General features: G+C 37.4%; 1 non-coding gene across 1 annotated transcript; it reads left to right on the forward strand.

The window, feature by feature from the left end:
* The first annotated feature begins 2,201 nt into the window (after positions 1 to 2,201).
* On the forward strand, positions 2,202 to 2,363 carry LOC136309633 (U1 spliceosomal RNA). Its single transcript, XR_010726326.1, has one exon. It is a non-coding gene; the product is annotated as a U1 spliceosomal RNA (small nuclear RNA).
* Positions 2,364 to 18,141: the final 15,778 nt, after the last annotated feature.

Raw genomic sequence — 18,141 nt, forward strand, 5'->3', positions numbered from 1 at the left:
CTGCTGAAGGCCCACGGTCAAGGCACATATGAGAAAGCAATCAATGAACAACTAAGGTGTCACAACGAAAAACGATGATTGATGCTTCTCATCTCTCTACATTCCTGTCTGTCCCAATCTATCCCTCTCTCTGTATCTCTAAAAAAATAAATAAAATAAAAGACCCTCTACTCGAGAACTACATCTTTACTGAAACATCAATATGCTTAAATTTTATGAGCATATAATAATCTAACTGTGAAGTATTTAATCCATATCTGTAGTAAAAAAAAAAAGAATCTATTTTAAAAGGTACTTATTTTAGTCAAAACACCAACAAGACATTTATTAAAATAATGTTTTCATTTTTATTTAAAGTATGCACTTAAAACAATATTGAAGGATTTTTTTAAATTCTCTGTTAAGTGGCATAATTATGAATGTTCTTGATTAAGTTGGGAACATGTTCTGCTTTAACAAAAACATTTTAACAATCAATTTCAATTTTTTGGCCCTGGCCGGTTGGCTCAGTGGTAGAGCGTCGGCCTGGCATGCAGAAGTCCCGGGTTCAATTCCCGGCCAGGGCACACAGGAGAAGTGTGCCCATCTGCTTCTCCACCCCTCCCCCTCTCCTTCCTTTCTGTCTCTCTCTTCCCCTTCCACAGCCGAGGCTCCACTGGAGCAAAGATGGCCAGGGCGCTGGGGATGGCTCCTTGGCCTCTGCCCCAGGCGCTAGAGTGGCTCTGGTCACAACAGAGCCATGCCCCGGAGAAGCAGAGCATCGCCCCCAGGTGGGCAGAGCGTCGCCCCCTAGTGGGCGTGCTGGGTGGATCCCGGTCGGGCGCATGTGGGAGTCTGTCTGACTGTCTCTCCCCATTTCCGGCTTCAGAAAAATACAGAAAAAAAAATTAAATTTAATTTAAAAAAAAATTGGCATAATTATGAATGTTCTTGATTAAGTTGGGAACATGTTCTGCTTTAACAAAAACATTTTAACAATCAATTTCAATTTTTTCTTCCACAGCTAAATGAGAGATAACACCATTCTGAGATGTTTCTAAAAGCTGCCCCACCTTTTTGACTCCAAAGCAGCCATTAGTATTCACTCTTGGTTGTCTGCCTTGAAATAGTTCTCAGTGTATCAAGACCAGAGCAGCAAGATAACAGTGAGAGCTCCTAACTACTGGTAACTGTCAGCAGTCTCAGGCCTATAATAAGTCACTTAGTTTCCTGGAGCACCTCTTGGTAAATTAAGTCCAGATCATCCAATTATGTCCTGTGAGAGGAGAAAGTTTAACTGTTTATTTGACTATTGTATATCTTACTTATAATCAAGTTATACAATATCTCTTCATAGTTTCTTGCTATACAGTTTTGAGACTATAGTCTTAATATTTTCTCAATATTTGCCTTAGCTTAGTTCTTTTGTTTTTAAAATATGTGTTAGTAAACAACATTCCTCCATAAGAAAAAGCTTGCATTTAAGAGTAATAAAGCCTGAATCAAAGTTAAGTCTATTAAGTAGTAAATGTCTAGTATATAATTTTGTCTGCTTAGAACAGCATTCCCTTCTTTTGGGCCATCTATTTTTCCCCTTCTTTAACGGCATGTTTGGCTGGGAGCTGCATGATTTAACCTCTTCCTCTTTGACCACTGAAGTTTATTTAATTGTGAGCCACTGGCACCTCTGGGCTTATACAAAATCCTGGCAAGAATTAACTGGTCACTGGATAAACATTTTACCAAATGTCAGACAATCAGCTCTTCCCTGTGAAAGATGAACTTGGAAATAAAAGTTAAGCTCCTCAGCCCTGGTTGGTTGCTCAGTGGATAGAGCAATGCCTATGGACATCCCTGGTTCAATCCCTGTTCAGAGCGCACATGAGAAGTAACCATCTGCTTTTGTCCCCCTCCACCTCTCCTTTCTCTTCTTGTTCCCCTTCCATAGCCAGTGGCTCAATTAGTTAGAGCATAGCCTCAGGTACTCAGAATGGCTTGGTTTCTCTGAGCATGTCAGCCCCAGGCACTAAAAATAGCTTTATATGGGAACATCAGCCCAAGACGGGGTATCCCAGGTGAATCCTGGTTTGGGCAAATGTGGAAGTCTGCCTTACTATCACTCCTCCTCTCACTTAAATAAAACAAAACAAAACAAAAAACCCCACAAAACTAAGCTTCTCATTCTATTTGATGAATGATTTGAGAAATATCAACTATCCCCCATACTTACCTGGCAGGGGAGATACCATGATCACGAAGGTGGTTTTCCCAGGGCAAGGCTTATCCATTGCACTCTGGATGTGCTGACCCCTGCGATTTCCCCAAATGTGGGAAACTCGACTGCATAATTTGTGGTAGTGGGTGACTGCGTTCGTACTCTCCAAAAAAAAAAACAAAAAAAAACTATCCCTGTTTCTGCTTAACCCCGAGGAGTCCGAGTCTGAGAAAAGAGGCCAACATGTAGAAAAAAGCAGCCACAGGAGAGAAGATGAAAGGTAAATCCTCCTGGCGTCATCTGCCACACATGTTTTTATTCTTAGTCAATACTTCCCCATTTCCCCTTAAGCCAATAAAACTTTGATTTGCAACCAATTTATAGAATAATTCATTAAATAATGGCAAAAATGATGCATATTAGATAAGGACATCTATTAGCCAACTTTTTTATTTCATTGGTCATCTATAAACTCATATTTGTCTGACATCTATGTTTAACTTACTTGCTCAGCTATTAAACTTCTGTCCATCATTAAAAACAACAGAAAACTACTTCCTTTTTATAGAGTGAGATCTCCTAATTCCAATTTCACAAAAAAAGAAGCGGTATGAAAAATGTATATATTTTTTTTCTATTTTTTCCCTTAAGGATCTATAGGTGCAATTTCTCCAGTTTTTCTTTTTTGTCAAATTCCCACAATACATATTCACTTAAGCAGCACATATTTAGCAAATATTTATAATCTTAGACTTTTCTAGTTCTTTTTTTTTCTACTAGAAAAAAAAGTTTACAGACAAGGAACTCAAAGTCTTCCAGAAATTTTAACTCGAATGCCAATGGTTCCAACAGTAACTCCATATCTGTGTAATGCTAATTTATCATACTTTCCCTAAAAAAAAAAAAAAAAAGTCATCCTCTAAAAAGCAAATATCTTTTTCTAAGTCAAAAGTTATGCAAAAGAGAAACTGTGTTTTCTCATTAGGAAATTGAAAGGTGATTGATCTTTTCCCTATCTAGTTATTTTTCCCCAGAGAGCATTCATTTAAAGTCCTGTAGTCATGTTTTCAAATTTCCAATAATTCAAAATGAATTCTAACAGCATTGACAGCTCTTGGCAAATCGCACTTGATATTTTGCTACCACATTCTCTATTAATCTAATCCTGAAAAAGTCGGGAGAAGACACTACTGAATTTGGCCTCTTTCCTAAGTAAGCATTTCTGCTAGGCAACATAACATATTTGAGTCTGTGATTTCTATTTATGCCCAGGAAAACAGAGAGGGTAAGTCAAGATATACTTTCTAGAGGAACCTAAAACTCTCTCTTCATTGTACTCATCCTTGGTACACTACCAAATAGAAATAATATGCAATTGAAATTTTGTCTCACAGCTGCAAAAACCATGCAATTAAAGTTTGAAAACAAAAATGCAAAAAGGCTATTAGAGTTTTCAAGATAATGGCACCTGAGCACATAAGCAGTGATTTTTCAAATATGTGTGGCAACTTCTTGGCAATTACACACCTTAGAACACATTTTCATTTTCTTTCCACTAGTGTTTTCTAAAGAATATGCCAGTAAATCACTGCTGCTAAAAAACTTTCCAGCTCAAAACCCATGTCTCCCATTATCACTTCAAATGTCTCATCTCCGTGTTACTGTGCACATCAGACCAAAGTCTACCTGATAGCTCTGTTGAATGCCAAACAGAATTGAAAATAGATTTTAATGGCCAACTGTCATATGTGTGTGTGGGTATCTCAACTGGAAAAAAAATCTATTAAATATTTATGACAATATATATTTTTGGTTCCCACACAGCACAGTTCAAATTAAACAGCTCTCACAAGAAAGACAGTATCATCACAGGTAACTTCCTACCATTGCTAAGTTCCCAGACTCTTTTCAAGTGTGCCCTGAACAGATGGAAATGGTTACAGGCCTTTCACCGTAGCCTTTACGGCAAACTTTCTAGCAATTTGTAATGATTTTGGTATTTTCAGTGACCTTTTAAATCCTTGCAAAGAAACTTGCTTAACGATGTTTACCAACCAATGGCTTCTAATTTATAAATATACTTTTAAACACTATACATTATATTTCAACAGTTTTAAAAAAATCATAATAACATCAGTTGCATAATATTGCATTGTTCTTTTATTTTGATTTGCTCTATTTTAATCATTACCTCCCTCTGTATGAGAAGGACCAATAACATAAATGCATGTGATATTTCTGGAGAACAACCATATTTTTCCTTCCAATTAATGCTTTCCCTTGTTAAATTCTACCCAGAATAACATGCAAAACTTTATGTCCTCCTCCTGCTGCTTAATGGAAGAAAATGTTCTGTGCCCTAGCTGAGACCTGCATTACTTCTAAATTATACAGATTGGGTTGTGGCTGGGGTTGCCTCTGCTATGTCTTAATGCAGAGTTACAAGAAAGGTCCTCACTTTTTATTCTAATAAGAAAATGAGTTTGACTGTCTTTTTCATGGGAAAAAGCAAGGAAACAATTTTGTACTCTGTACTTAAACCTTGAATGGTCCTCCTGTCCTATTCTCATGTAGGAAGAAAGGAAGTGACTTTGTGATGGAATGTTGAAGTTTCAGCTGGAGAGAGAAGTGTCTGAATCAGGTTACCTGTTCAGTTATTTTCCTTTGGTACAATGCCACTATAAAAACCACAGGATACGATTTCCAAAGACTGTTTTACCCGAGTGGCTCCAGAAATGTTTCAGGACTGTTCACCTATGACCTGCAGTTGAGCTGAGGTGCCCAAACCCTTCCTCCTGGTGGCACACAATAGGCAGAAGCCGGGGCTTCTGCTCAATGTGCTGTCATGAGAATGAGCCACAGCTGAAGTGCTTGGTCAAAAGTTACAGGACCGAAAATAGATGGCGTTCTGTTGCCTGAACAGAAGCAATCTAAGTACATCTTACAAAATGTTTCCAAAGGTCATAGCAGTCATTAAAAAGAATATATTTTTCTCTTGTAAAGTCACCTTTGAACATCCTTTCTTTGATAATATTCCATAATACAACACAATAAGAAAAAATTGTTGTATTGCTTTTATTGAAGTCTTGGGAAGAGAAGATTTATATTGACCTGATAATTATTATCTTTGCACCCACATTCCTAGAGGAGAGGAAAACTTAGTGCAAGAATAAAAAGAAATTATTAAGTCCCCTCACTTCCAATGGCCTGGGTGATAAGAACTAGCTTGGATTCTAAGCCAAAAGAAAAAAAATTTGTGTGTAGTGGGTGGGGGAGGGGACGAGTGTTTGATTTACTCATTACTAGACATAATTGATTAGAAAAAAACATAAAATAAATTTACTCCAGTTATTTACTTCAATTTAATCTAATATTCAGGGTGATTTTAATTAGGATGATAGATATATTTTCAAACTGCAAAGTCAAAGCAGCTCCATTTAACATCCCAAACATTTCAAATATCACATTTTCTCAGCTCTTTCTTCTATGTTCATGGAAGCTCTGTATGTTATAATGAGTGACAGAGTGTCATCAACAGACTCTTCCTTCTTCACCCAAAGAACATCCTCATGTTAACTGTGCAGTGGAAACCAAGGAAACGGCTTCTGTGTTCTAGTCAGACTTTCGACTCCCTGCACTCCCACAAAGCCACTTGATCCACAACCTTGGTCTTTGACGTTCTCCAGTACATTAAAGAAAGTGATGTCACTCAGCTAGTGGAAGCTCACTGCTTGTTATGGGTGGAAGTTACAAATAAATGATGGAAATGGTATCCAAGCTAAGAAACCATGAAAAGAAACCAGCAAGCCTCGAAAGCTAGCACTGCTTTTATACACAATCTGCAGTTACTGCTAAAATTGGAAATATATGAAAAACTAATAAGCTTCTTCTTAAAAGACCTACCTGCACTCAAGAAGAAAAGGTAATGTAACCATACAATGAAGATAGACCTTAGAAAGCTGAAAGCAGTTTGGTGAGTATAATGAGCCAGACCAGCACAGGTGACCTGGAAAGAATAGCTTGAGGAATGCTTCTTCCCTCAACCAGACACCTAAAGGGCACCAGAGACACAGGAGGGTGGGGTGAACACAAAGGGGCAAAGGACATTCCTGAAAGCAGGAACAGGAGCCGTGACATGAGATTGAGCATCTCTTGGTAGTCAGAAAACATCAAGGCAGTGATCTGGGACTGTAATAAAATGGCACCAGGGACAAAGCATGAGCACTGACTTAATGACCACATGTGTCAACCTCCAAATATTCCAGTTCCTAGTCACACACAAACCTGTGTGCTGTGGCCACTGGGTACTTCTCCAACCTTATCACCTTGCATTTTCTCCCCTACGTGACTCCACTTCACCTTTCTATTCTTACAAAGGCCTACTTCATATCCATTTTATACTATATGTACTCATAGTTCCTTCTGATTGGAATGCTCATTCTTCAGATGGACATATGATTTGGCCCCTCAGTTAATGTTTTTGCTCATGCATCAGAACTTCAGAAAGACTTCCCCTGGCAAAGATGTTTAAAAACCTCACTGGCCCCACCACTCTCTACCTCCCTATGAGAGAGGGCTAAATGGTAACCCCATTCTCTTCCAAAATATATATCCATATCCTGGGACCTCTCAAAGAGAATTTACTCGGGAAAAGAGTCTTTGCAGATGTAATTAAGAAGGCCGTGTGAGGACATAGACAGAGATTAGAGTTATGCTGCCACAAAACCAAGAATCGCTTGGAGCTACAGACTCGGGAAGAGGCGAGCAAGGACTGAACTTCCCTAGAGCTTTTCAGAGAGAGCATGGCCTTGCCTTCACCTTAATTTTGAACTTCCAGCTTTCAGAGCTGTGAGGGAATACATTTATGTTGTTTTAAGCTGCCAAGTTTGTGGTAATTTGTTAAAGCAGCTCTGGGAAACTGACAGACTTCCTTTCCTTACTTTTCTCAGCAGCAGTCAGTGCTATATCATGAATTGTTTGCTTGCTCCTTAGTTTCCCCTTGGAGAATCCGAATTCAGGGAGTTTATATGTTATCTTCACTGATGTTTCCCAGTGCCTAGAAGAATGTCTAGCAGTCACTTAATGAGAATATGCTGAATTACAAATGAATATGAGCTACTCAAGTCACCTCCTGTGTGTTTCTATTTGGAAGCAATTCTATGGATGGACTCTGGGTTTTGTTACTATTATTCTTACTTCACACTGTGCCCAGGTTGGCCCAAAATAAACTGCTGCTAACACATTTATCTACATCTCCTTATGTTACGAGTTCTTCAGAAATCATTTAAAATTTTACCTATTTTAATATGTTGCTATTCATGAAATACCACTGTGATTCAATATTCCAACTTAGTTGAATTAGCATGAAAAATCTTCCCAAAAGATAGCTTTCACTGTATGTTGTTAAAATAAATCCACTGTTCAATATTTTCTGGTTAAATTTTTCATGTTGATTTATACATGGGCTTGTATAATTTCTGGGCAGAGTCAGCTTTGCAGAGGCTGAAGGATGCTCTTACAGTGGTTAATGCAAGAGATACTGTCAAGGTGACCACGTGTCTGCTCACTAGAACTGGAAAGACAGGAAGAATGATGGGACAGCTGAGGCTGTCAGGTGATAAGCAGAGAGATGGTGCAAAGTGTACAGAAACACTCGCTCATGTCAGCACGGGCTGCAGGGTGTGAGAGAACACACAGACCTGTCTTAGATAGGAGTTGAAGGAGAGGAGGAGATGAGCAGCCTAGATTTTTCATGGGCTTTATAGGCTCAATTCAGCCATCACCAAGTAATGCAGCATAGAAGAAACAATCAGCGGAAAAGCAGCTAGAACTGTTTTAACTACACAGGTAACTGGACAAAAGAAAGAAGAATAATTAAAATCAGAATAGCTCAAGGTCAAACTCATATTAAGTGTGGGAAGAATAGACATTTTACTTTTGGGAGACAAGAATGATGCATTAGGGGAGGTTAGGTGGAGCATAGGCAAGGAGGGAGCAACATTCAAGGAATGTCCATTGATACCAGGCATTTGATAACCATGATCTAGGGTGATTTGCATGTGAATCTTACATTTGTATTTTAGAGGTCAAGACATTGAGGTTTAGAGACACTAACTAGTTTCCTCAAAGCCACAGGAAGAGGCTTAAGTATCTCAAAGATATGAATTTCCAGTGCAGCAAACTGCATCCCTACATAAAAGTATAAGCATGAATTCTTGGTCTTTGTAATATGAATTGGTTTTACTTTCTAAAATAATTCTGATTTTATGACTGAGAGATGTGAAATCTATAAATATCCCTTCCTCCTTCACACACAGAATGGCCAACACAAAGAAATAAGCAATCAGCTATAAACATAGACTTTTAAATATATCCAGTAATGGAGCCATCATATACTAGAAAAAAACAAAAACAAAAAACACTTGACCCAGAGGTAGGATTCCTGTATTCAAATTTTAGTTCTGCCTCTGACCAATTATGTGACCTTGGGGGGGGCAGAGATAATGAGAATCAAAGAGAGGGGCAGACAGGAAAGGAAAGAGATGAGAAGCATCAATTCTTTGTTGCAGCACCTTAGTTGTTCACTGATTGCTTTCTCTTATGTGCCTTTACTGGGGAGGGGGGGTTATACCAGAGTGAGTGAACCCTTGCTCAAGACAGCAACTTTGGACTCAAGCCATCAACCTTTGGGTTTAAGCTAGTGACCATGGGGTCATATCTATGATCCCACACTCAACACTCAACCCTGGCCTTAAGCTAGTGAGCCTGTGCTTCAAGCCAGATAAGCCCACACTCAAGTTAGTGACCTTGAGGTTTTGAACCTGGGTCCTCTGCATCCCAGTAAGACACTCTATCTACTGTGTCACCATCTGGTCAGGCTCAATTATGTGACTTTGAATAAGACACACATTGAGTGATCCCATTTCTTCATCAGACTGATCAGATTAAATCTCAGTAATATGTAGTTATTACATGTAAATAAAGCAATTAGCACACACTAAGTGTGTTGTATATAAAAAGAAATGGTCCTCTTGCAGTCATATAGTAAATGTCTATGTTACAGACTTATAAATCTAAATAGTTGAGACACAGAGACAGTAGGAAGCTCTCAAGATTCAAGATCAGAACAGTCAATGGGAATGTTAGGCAGAGCTGGATGGAATGATTAAAGGCAGCTAAAAGCAAAGAACAGAAGAAGAGTTGAAGACAGAAGTTCCTTACTGGCTCCTTAGGTCAACATAAATAAGCCACATTGTGTGAGACCATTAAATGAAGATATCTCAGTTAAGTGAAAACACCATTATTTCTATTTAGACATTATCTATTGACTCCAGATTATGGAGGCTATGAATTTAACTAACTGATAAACCTTCTCACAATTATTTTTCTCTCAAGTTTGGAAAGCTGTATTACAAAAACTAAAGAAAAATGGGAAAAGGTTCATTTCAGTAGAGTATTATCTGTTCTATCATTGAATATGACCCTCCATTAAACCCCCAACACTTTACCAAAGAGGATAAAGGGGTCTGTCTCCATGCACTTGGATTTCTATAGCCAAGGAGGAAGTGATACATTATAGTAGTTAATAAAGAAAAGATGGCCAGAATGAAAACGGTCCTACCCATGGGTTAGCGAAGGTTCTACAGCATTGGGATTTATGAATGCCCTACCCATCCTCATGGGGACAGTTCATTACAATGGTGTCAGACAAGTTAATTCTGCAGGGTTTTTTGACATAAGCTTGAAGGACACATTTTTATGAAGGGATTTTCATCTGTGTAAACAGGCAAGCTGGAAAAACTTAGTCCCACACCCACCAAAATCACTTTCTTTACAAAATGTTATGTCTGTCAGATGATGACCTCAGTTTTCTTCATTGATTTACCAGTGAAAACATAGACTGACTATTTCTGTTCTCACTGAAGGCACAAATAAAAAGTGACCAAACAAGCATGAACTTCTGACACTGGCTTGTACTCGCGGTTTTTCAGGTCAACCGGCTTGTGAGTGAGATTTGCAAGTACCCCTCGCATCTACGTCCTCAGTTACCAAGCATCTGCTTTCCACTTGTTGGTAATACTGGGGTATCCCACCTTTTCCAGAAGACAGAAGATGGGGTGATAAAAAGAGTTCAGGCAGTAGAATCTGCCACAACTGGGTTGAAACTGACTTCTACCACACGGTATTTGGCCATGCTACGTAATCTCTCCACACTTCAGTTCCTTAACTATAAGAACAGTTTGTAAAGGCTCCCCTACAAAGTCATTTTACAGATTAAATAAAGCAAAAATTATGAAGTGCCTACAGCAGTTGGCATATGGATGGTACTCAGTGAATTCTAGTTTTTTTTTTATTAGCAAATATCTTTACCAAATAATTAGAGAAAATTGAAAATTTTCATGCATATGTATTATATATTATGTTATATATTATACATATATGAAATAATAATATATTTCTATATATTATATGTATAATGTTTGAACAAAACTAAATGAAATGTTTTTATTAATGCACACCTGTGTGATTTAAAACTGTATATTCTGACTTTAGTCACACATCTCTTTTAATACATATTCTAGAAATTCCTTATTTTTGCTTCTTTCTTCTACACATCCCAGCATCACCCGAAGTTGGGCCCCAATAAATGCTTTTGATGATGATAATAGGTTTGCCATTTCCAACTATGGGTAATTTGAGTCATGGAAAGGTTAAATAGCTTGCTTGAAACCACCCAATGCTTCCTTTTCAGACTCTAAACTGGGACCCTAAGGGCATTCATCTTTCCTTACATCTTGCAGTTTGATCCTTCATAGATAATTGATAAACAAAGTCATTTATTTTCTTAACAAAAGATGTGTCTTCCTGGCTAAATTAAAGTTTTGGTAACCCAATTTATTCTCTTACCCCAAAGAAGAAGCAAGTGATTCCTTTTTCATTTTCAATCATGAAAATGTCACATTTCATTCTTTCTTTCTGAATTATTATATTTCAGTTCTTGTTTCCACATGCTTTATATGCACAAGTCAAGTGTAACCTGAGAGATATTAAAGTGGATTTGCAGTGAAATGGCCCATATCTGGGAAATTTGTCTTATTGCCTCTTAACTCATCTTTTGTTTAATGTGCTTATTGGTATTTTCCCAGGATCACGCCGTTGCTGCATGAGGACACATTTCTGCTGACAGCCCTGAACTTTCAGACAGATTCTCTGTGAATAAGGTGAGAAGGAGACTTTAATTAAAGCCCTAAGACTGGGAATGAAAACAAAGGACAGGAAGGTTGTAAGATGGATCTGGTTATCAAAACAAAATGAAATAAAAATCCCCAAATGCTCTCAGCAGCGCCGCCTCACACTGCTGAACCCTTAGCCTCTTTCATGCAGAATGAGGGCCCAGGCCAGGACCTGGGGACCACAGAGAATGCTGTTTCATTTGGAAGAATCAATGAAACAACTTTCCACAGAAATTCTCTATCCAGGGCACCCTGGTGCTCCACTCCTATCTCTGCCATTAGAGCCCATTTCAAATCCCCAATGTTTTTATATTCCCTAGAAAGACTTGAAAACTTCCCCGGTAATTATGGCCTTGTGAGAAACAAACCAGAAGAAAAGGACTGAAAAAATCCCTCAAGTTAGCCTTGGTATTGTGTCTGTTTTTAGAGCTACATGAGAAATTCATGCTAGTCTTCAGGGAAACCTCTTTGGTAAAGTAGCATGAACATCACAGCCCAAGGCTAAAATTCTCTTTCTTCAGGAAGTGGTATATTTCAGAATCAGAATATAACTTTGAAAACAGTCAAATCTAACATCACAAACAGAGAAATGTTAGCACTGAAGTTCAAGGACATTTGAAGATTTAGTACTTTTCTTTACATCGCTCTCTCTGTCTAGGTTGCTTCCTGCCCTTTTCCCTGATAAACTTGTGTTTTTCTGCATATAAAAACTAGTTTAAAACTCATCTAGTTAAACAAATATTTATGGAGCACTACAATCAGGTGTTGTCCTAGGAGCTGGAGATCCAGAGGTAACTTTCAAAAGCAAAATCCTTATCTTCATAGAAAGATTCACCATTTAAATTTCTCAACACCTAATTGTTCCATTTAAGGTGCACAAAGCACATTTATATATTTACACAAAAGGAATATACACTTGGCTCTGATCTTACTTCTCTGCTCATTTCAGGTGTGCTATCCTTTCTCACCCTGACTGTAAATTCCTCAAGTGCAGGACCTCAGCCTCTTTTGATCTCTCTCCCTGCCAAATACGGTGCCAGATCACCATAACTACTCAAAATCCATGATAAACACCCCAGGCATTTGGATATTATCTAATCAGCCTAAATGACATTCTTGTGACACACAGAGAGAATGCCATTGGGCTTGTTACTTATATTTTTGGAACTTGAGTCAGTGTTCTTAAATAGATTAACCAAGAAAAAGCAGGTGGTCAAGCTGAGACAAGATTGTGGATCTTTGGTTTTCCGTCCACAATTCTGATTCAAAGGAAAATAAAAAGGGAGGGGGTGTCCTCTCTCAAGCATGCAAAAGTGCTGGGACTAAGTGTGATCTCATAAGATCTCAAACAAGAATGTTGTTATTGGTGATGTTAACACCTACACATGATTAGCATTTTATACTTTCAATTTAGTCATTCATTTGATAACAAATACCGATGCATGTCAGACTCCCAATAGTAATAGTAAGTACAGCAGTACAATGGCTGCCTTCAGGGATCTGGTCTGTTTTCCTTTTTGATCCTCTAAGATCTTTCCAAGACAGTTTGGCAGCCATGTGAGCCTCAGGCAGTACAGCTATGTTTCAAGCTCCAGGCTCTGGAATTTAACTGCAAAACACAGGGTAACCTAGTTAATTCTTTAAGCTTCATTATATTCATGACAGCATTGAAAATATTATCCATCTGGGGCATGGGGGGGGGGGGGGTTAACAGCAGTCATGGTTCAACCTAAAGGGATTTATTACAGGAATTGGCTTATACCACTATAGAGGTGGCTAAGTAAGTTCAAATCCCTAGGGCAGTGGACGGAAGGAAATGATTCTGTCCACCCACAGGCGACCATCCAAGGATGACTGGGTGGAGAGAAGAGCAATTACAGACTCAGCAGCTGTTTAAAATCTCTGAATTCAAAGAAGGCCTAACCCCTCTTTTATTAAAGGTCTTCCAGCTGATGAAGTCAGGCCTACCGAGGATAATCTCCCCTTTGATTCGGATGAAGTCAACTGATCCAGGACTTTAATCACATATTCAAAATCCTTTCACTATACTGCCTAGATTGTCATTGAATAATGGCAAGAAGGTGTGTTTACTACAAAATTGTTCCTGTCTTTTCTGCCCTCCAATCTGGAGAGAATATCACTCATATCCCTAATCAGAACACACGAGAAAAGGAGTCCTGCATCACACTGGACCAAATCCTAGTCAAGGAGACTCATCAGAAAGGCAATACATAAGTTTGTTGATTGTAAAGCTTAAGGAGATGATGCACACAAAATGTACATAGTAAACTGTACATGTAGTAAAAAAACCATGTAGCAAATGAGACTCAGAAAACATAAAAAAGAAATCAATAAACGAAAAGTATTGGCAAGGAAGTGGAAAAAAGAGAACCCACATGCACTGTTGGTGGGAATGCAGATTGGTGCAGCCACTGTGGAAAACAGTATAGAGTTATCTCAAAAAATTAAAAGTGGAACTGACTTATGACCCAGCAATTCCACTTCTGGAAATATAGCTAAAGAAACCCACAACACTGGTTCAAAAACATATTTCCACCTCCGTGTTCATTGTGGCATTATTTACAATAGCCAAGATTTGGAAGCAGCTCAACTGTCCATCAGTAGATGAATGGATAAAAAAGCTGTGGTCCATTTATGCGATGGACCACATGTAAATGTGGTAAAATAAATAAATAAATGAATAAATGTAGTACATTTACACTACTCAGCCATATAAAAAGGAAATCTTACCTTTTGCAATAGTATCGATGGACATAAAAATTATTTTGCTAAGTTAAATAAGCCAATCAGAGAAAGAAAGAGAAGTATTATGTGATTTTACTTATATATGGAATCTAATGAATGATATAAACTAAAAAGCAAAATAGAAACAGACTCACAGATACATAGAACAGACTGACAGCTGTCAGAGGAGAAGGGGCTTGGGATCTGGGTGAAAAAGCTGAGAAGATTAAGCAAAAAAAAATAAAATAAAAACTCATAGACACAGACAACAATATGCTGATTACAAGGGAGAAAGGGGGTGGGGAGAGGGAGTAGAAGGTAAGGCTGGGATTAATGGTGATGGAAGGAGACTGACTTGGGGTGGTGAACACAGTGCAATGTACAGATGATGTATTTATATTATAGAATTGTACACCTGAAACTTATATAATGTTATTACCAAGGTTAACCCAATAAATCCAATTTAAAAGTGTAAATAAAAAATAAAAAAGAAGTGACAGTGTAACAGCTGGACTGGAGAGTTAAAATGACAATCTGGCTTTCCTTACAAAAATAACCTTTGTTCATATAGTGGTCACTACACATGGTGGTCACTACACTACTACACAAACTACACCGTTTGTGCTTCTTCTTTTGGTTACTCAGAATACAGGTGCACACATTAAAGAGAAAAGTAAACAGAAGCTGAGTGGGAGGATTTGAGGTCAGATGTTTAGCCACATCTAGGTTCTCAGACCAGTAAGATAAGGCAGAGCGATCCCTGCCCTTAGACCTGAGCAGATGTGAAGCCTCAGGTTCACTTACACTGCAGGCTACATGCTCCCCACCCCACCCCCCTTAATATCTACCTCTTCTTTGTGAGCTTCTAGGAAGCTGACTCTAATGTAAATCTGTCTCATCGTTCTCTCTTGATCTCCTTTAGAAACAGAATTTTACTTTGGAAATATTTTATTATTGGTTTTCAGTTTACTATTTCTATGCTACAAATTCAAAATTTATGAAAGGCTTTCCCTAGGTCAGAGACCAAATTTATTTGGGTTTTTAATAATGAGCAACAGACATTATATCTTCACCTACTATTCTCATTGTGAGGTAAATAATAAATAGACATAAAAGCATACTGCACATAAGCTGTCAACATAAATTAATTCTCTTACTATAACTTTGGCAGGGAAACAGAAGAAGCAATTTGCCTAGTCTAGGTTCAGCCACCTCCCTAGACATCCTAGAATGATCTGCTAGAACGCCACTGACATTAGCCAGGCATCCACTTACCTGATCACATCACATAGTCTGTTGGCTCACACAAGCCTTCTGTGATGGAACTTTAAAACATCAACAGTCTAAGATATCAATCAAAATGATACCCGAAGTTTACAAGCTATTCAGAGATGCATTCATATAACCTTCCAATCTTTAAAACTGAACTCAACCATCTTCAAGTCACCAAAGAAGTATTTAAGTTCCTCTTATACATCAAAAATTCTTTTTGATGCTGAGATAATAACTCAGGACAGGACAAAAAGGATGCCTGCTCTCATGAGACTTGCACTCAAATGAAGCTCCAGAGATATTAAACTAGTAAACAAATAGCAAACAATTTCTATTGTGGTAAGTGCTGCCAAGAAAAAGGGCATTTTAAAAGGAATTCTGACTCTAGTTTACAACTTAAAAACACTGAGAAAACTTATTATTTAAAGAAATACTATTGTATATTCTTTGATATAGTAAATCGTTTCTCAATAATGTCACAATTTACATATTTGGTGTATTTTGTTCAAAAGTTCCATCCAAATACAATGCCTTACATTTTTAAAAAGTACTTTACATTCACCCAAAGAATATAGTGTAAAAGAAATGTTAGTACTTACAACAATTATTTCACACTACACTTGTCATACAAGAAGAAAATATTTAAAAGATAAGTGTCTATTTTACAATCTTTGAAGAAAAACTAAATATCTGAAAATAAGGAACAAGCTATAGTATAGTCAAAAGTAGAGATATGTGTAGAAAGATAGAAAATAACATGTCTGTGGGTCCTGGTCAAAGGAATTCAGCAAGATTCAGCAAAAATTATCCAGATTATAAAATCTGTTCATTTTTTGCACAGGACTGAGGACATTTTTTATTGGACTAGTTAGAAAAGAAGCATTTGCATTGTTTCAGTGATTGATGAAGGAGTGACAAATTTGTAGCAGATAACAGTTCAGTTCTGTTTTTTACTCAAATCTACAGAATGCTGACCTATTTTTTGTAGTCTGTGCCCTTAGAAATTGTCCTGTCATTGACTAAGGAATATTAACAATCAAACCATTTTATAAATGAAAAGCTCAACTTAATTTTTTCTACTCATTGTATTAGCCTATTCATCAAAAAATATATACATAAAAGGCAACCTTCCTAGGCTATAGGGAAGACATACAGCAGTATGGGTACTAAAAAAGTAAAGCTCAGCCAAAATTCAAGTAAAAAACTCTGTTTTCTTTGCCACAATTACTCGCACATTTCTCATCTTTATTTAAAAAAAAAAATATATATATATATACTAACTTCTTTACCTCATGTAAAAAAATTAAGAAAAACAGTCCTCGTGTAAAAACAATTAAGAAAATTGGAGCAAAAATTTTTCTCTAGACACACAAATTTCTTTTGCTATGGTAAGATTCTGTTTGGGGCAGTGGTATGAGTCAACTCTGTAATAAATGCTTTACACATTCTATCTCATTTAACCTTTTCAATAATACTGTAAAAAAATTAATGTCTTCATCATCATCATAATCACCATCATCATTCTTATTCTATATATTAGAAAGGTTAAGTAATTTGTCCATGTTCAAAGAACTAATGGAAAGCAGAACAACAAGGTTATCTATTGTTTATTGCCTCAAAAGTCCTGGTAGAACTCTGACTCATTCACTAGATCTCATGGATACTTCATCTACCTCTCTAAACCCCTTACTTGCTACTTCATATTAGAAATCCTTATATACATACATTTTCCTGCTGGATCCCTGTTAGTTAAATACATGCTAGGTATTTCTTGCAGATAGTGGATTATAACAGCAACTAAACAACTCCTATAATCTTCTATCACCACTATAAACATCATAGACACCGTTTAAGATCTTATTATATTCCGTGCATCATGCTAAATATTTTAATTTATTTTAAAATTTAATTCTTAAATTAATCCCAAGTAATATAGATACACTAGTATTCCTATTTTTGTTAAACAAGAAAACTGAGGTTTCAGGAAGTTTCTGTACAAGATAACAGGATGAAAACATGAGTAAATAATAGTAATGACATCAAACAGTTATTTAAAATATATTTATTGGGTTTCTAAAATGTGCCGGGTGCTCTTCTAGCTAGTAAGCAGTAGCGCAGACTGCACCTCCAGTGGTGGGGAGACAGAAACGAAGACTTCACACTGATGACACTTACCTTAGTGGGGAAAAAGCAGCGAGGGAGGGAGATCACAAAGCTGCTTGTTTTTATAAGGATTTGATGTATTACAATTTTATAGAGAATGTTAACAAAAGGAACAATGAGAAGATAACTGTGAGGAAAGACCTGCAGGTGTTGACTGTTCCAGACAGATGGGAGAGCGGATGCAAGTCCAGGAGGTAAGGACAGGTTTGGTTTCTTGAAGAATATCAAAGAGGAACCAATGTCGTCACCAGGAGGGAGAAAAGGGGACAGCTGTAAGTGATGAAATTAGAGACAAACCACAGGGTTCTCTCCGGCTGTGTAGAACTTTGTAAGGACTTTGGTTTTTACGGAGAGAAATATGGAAGCCATTGAAAAGTTTTGAGCAGAGGACTGTCACAGTCAGACTTGTGTTTTTAAATGGATGGATGTTGAGAATACCATGCTGAGTGAAATGAATCAGACAGAAAAGGTCAATAGCCATATCAATATATAGATGATACAGAAATTTACACTTGAAACTTATATAATTTTATT

Source organism: Saccopteryx bilineata, chromosome 6 (genome assembly GCF_036850765.1).
Source record: "Saccopteryx bilineata isolate mSacBil1 chromosome 6, mSacBil1_pri_phased_curated, whole genome shotgun sequence".
NCBI lineage: Eukaryota > Metazoa > Chordata > Mammalia > Chiroptera > Emballonuridae > Saccopteryx > Saccopteryx bilineata.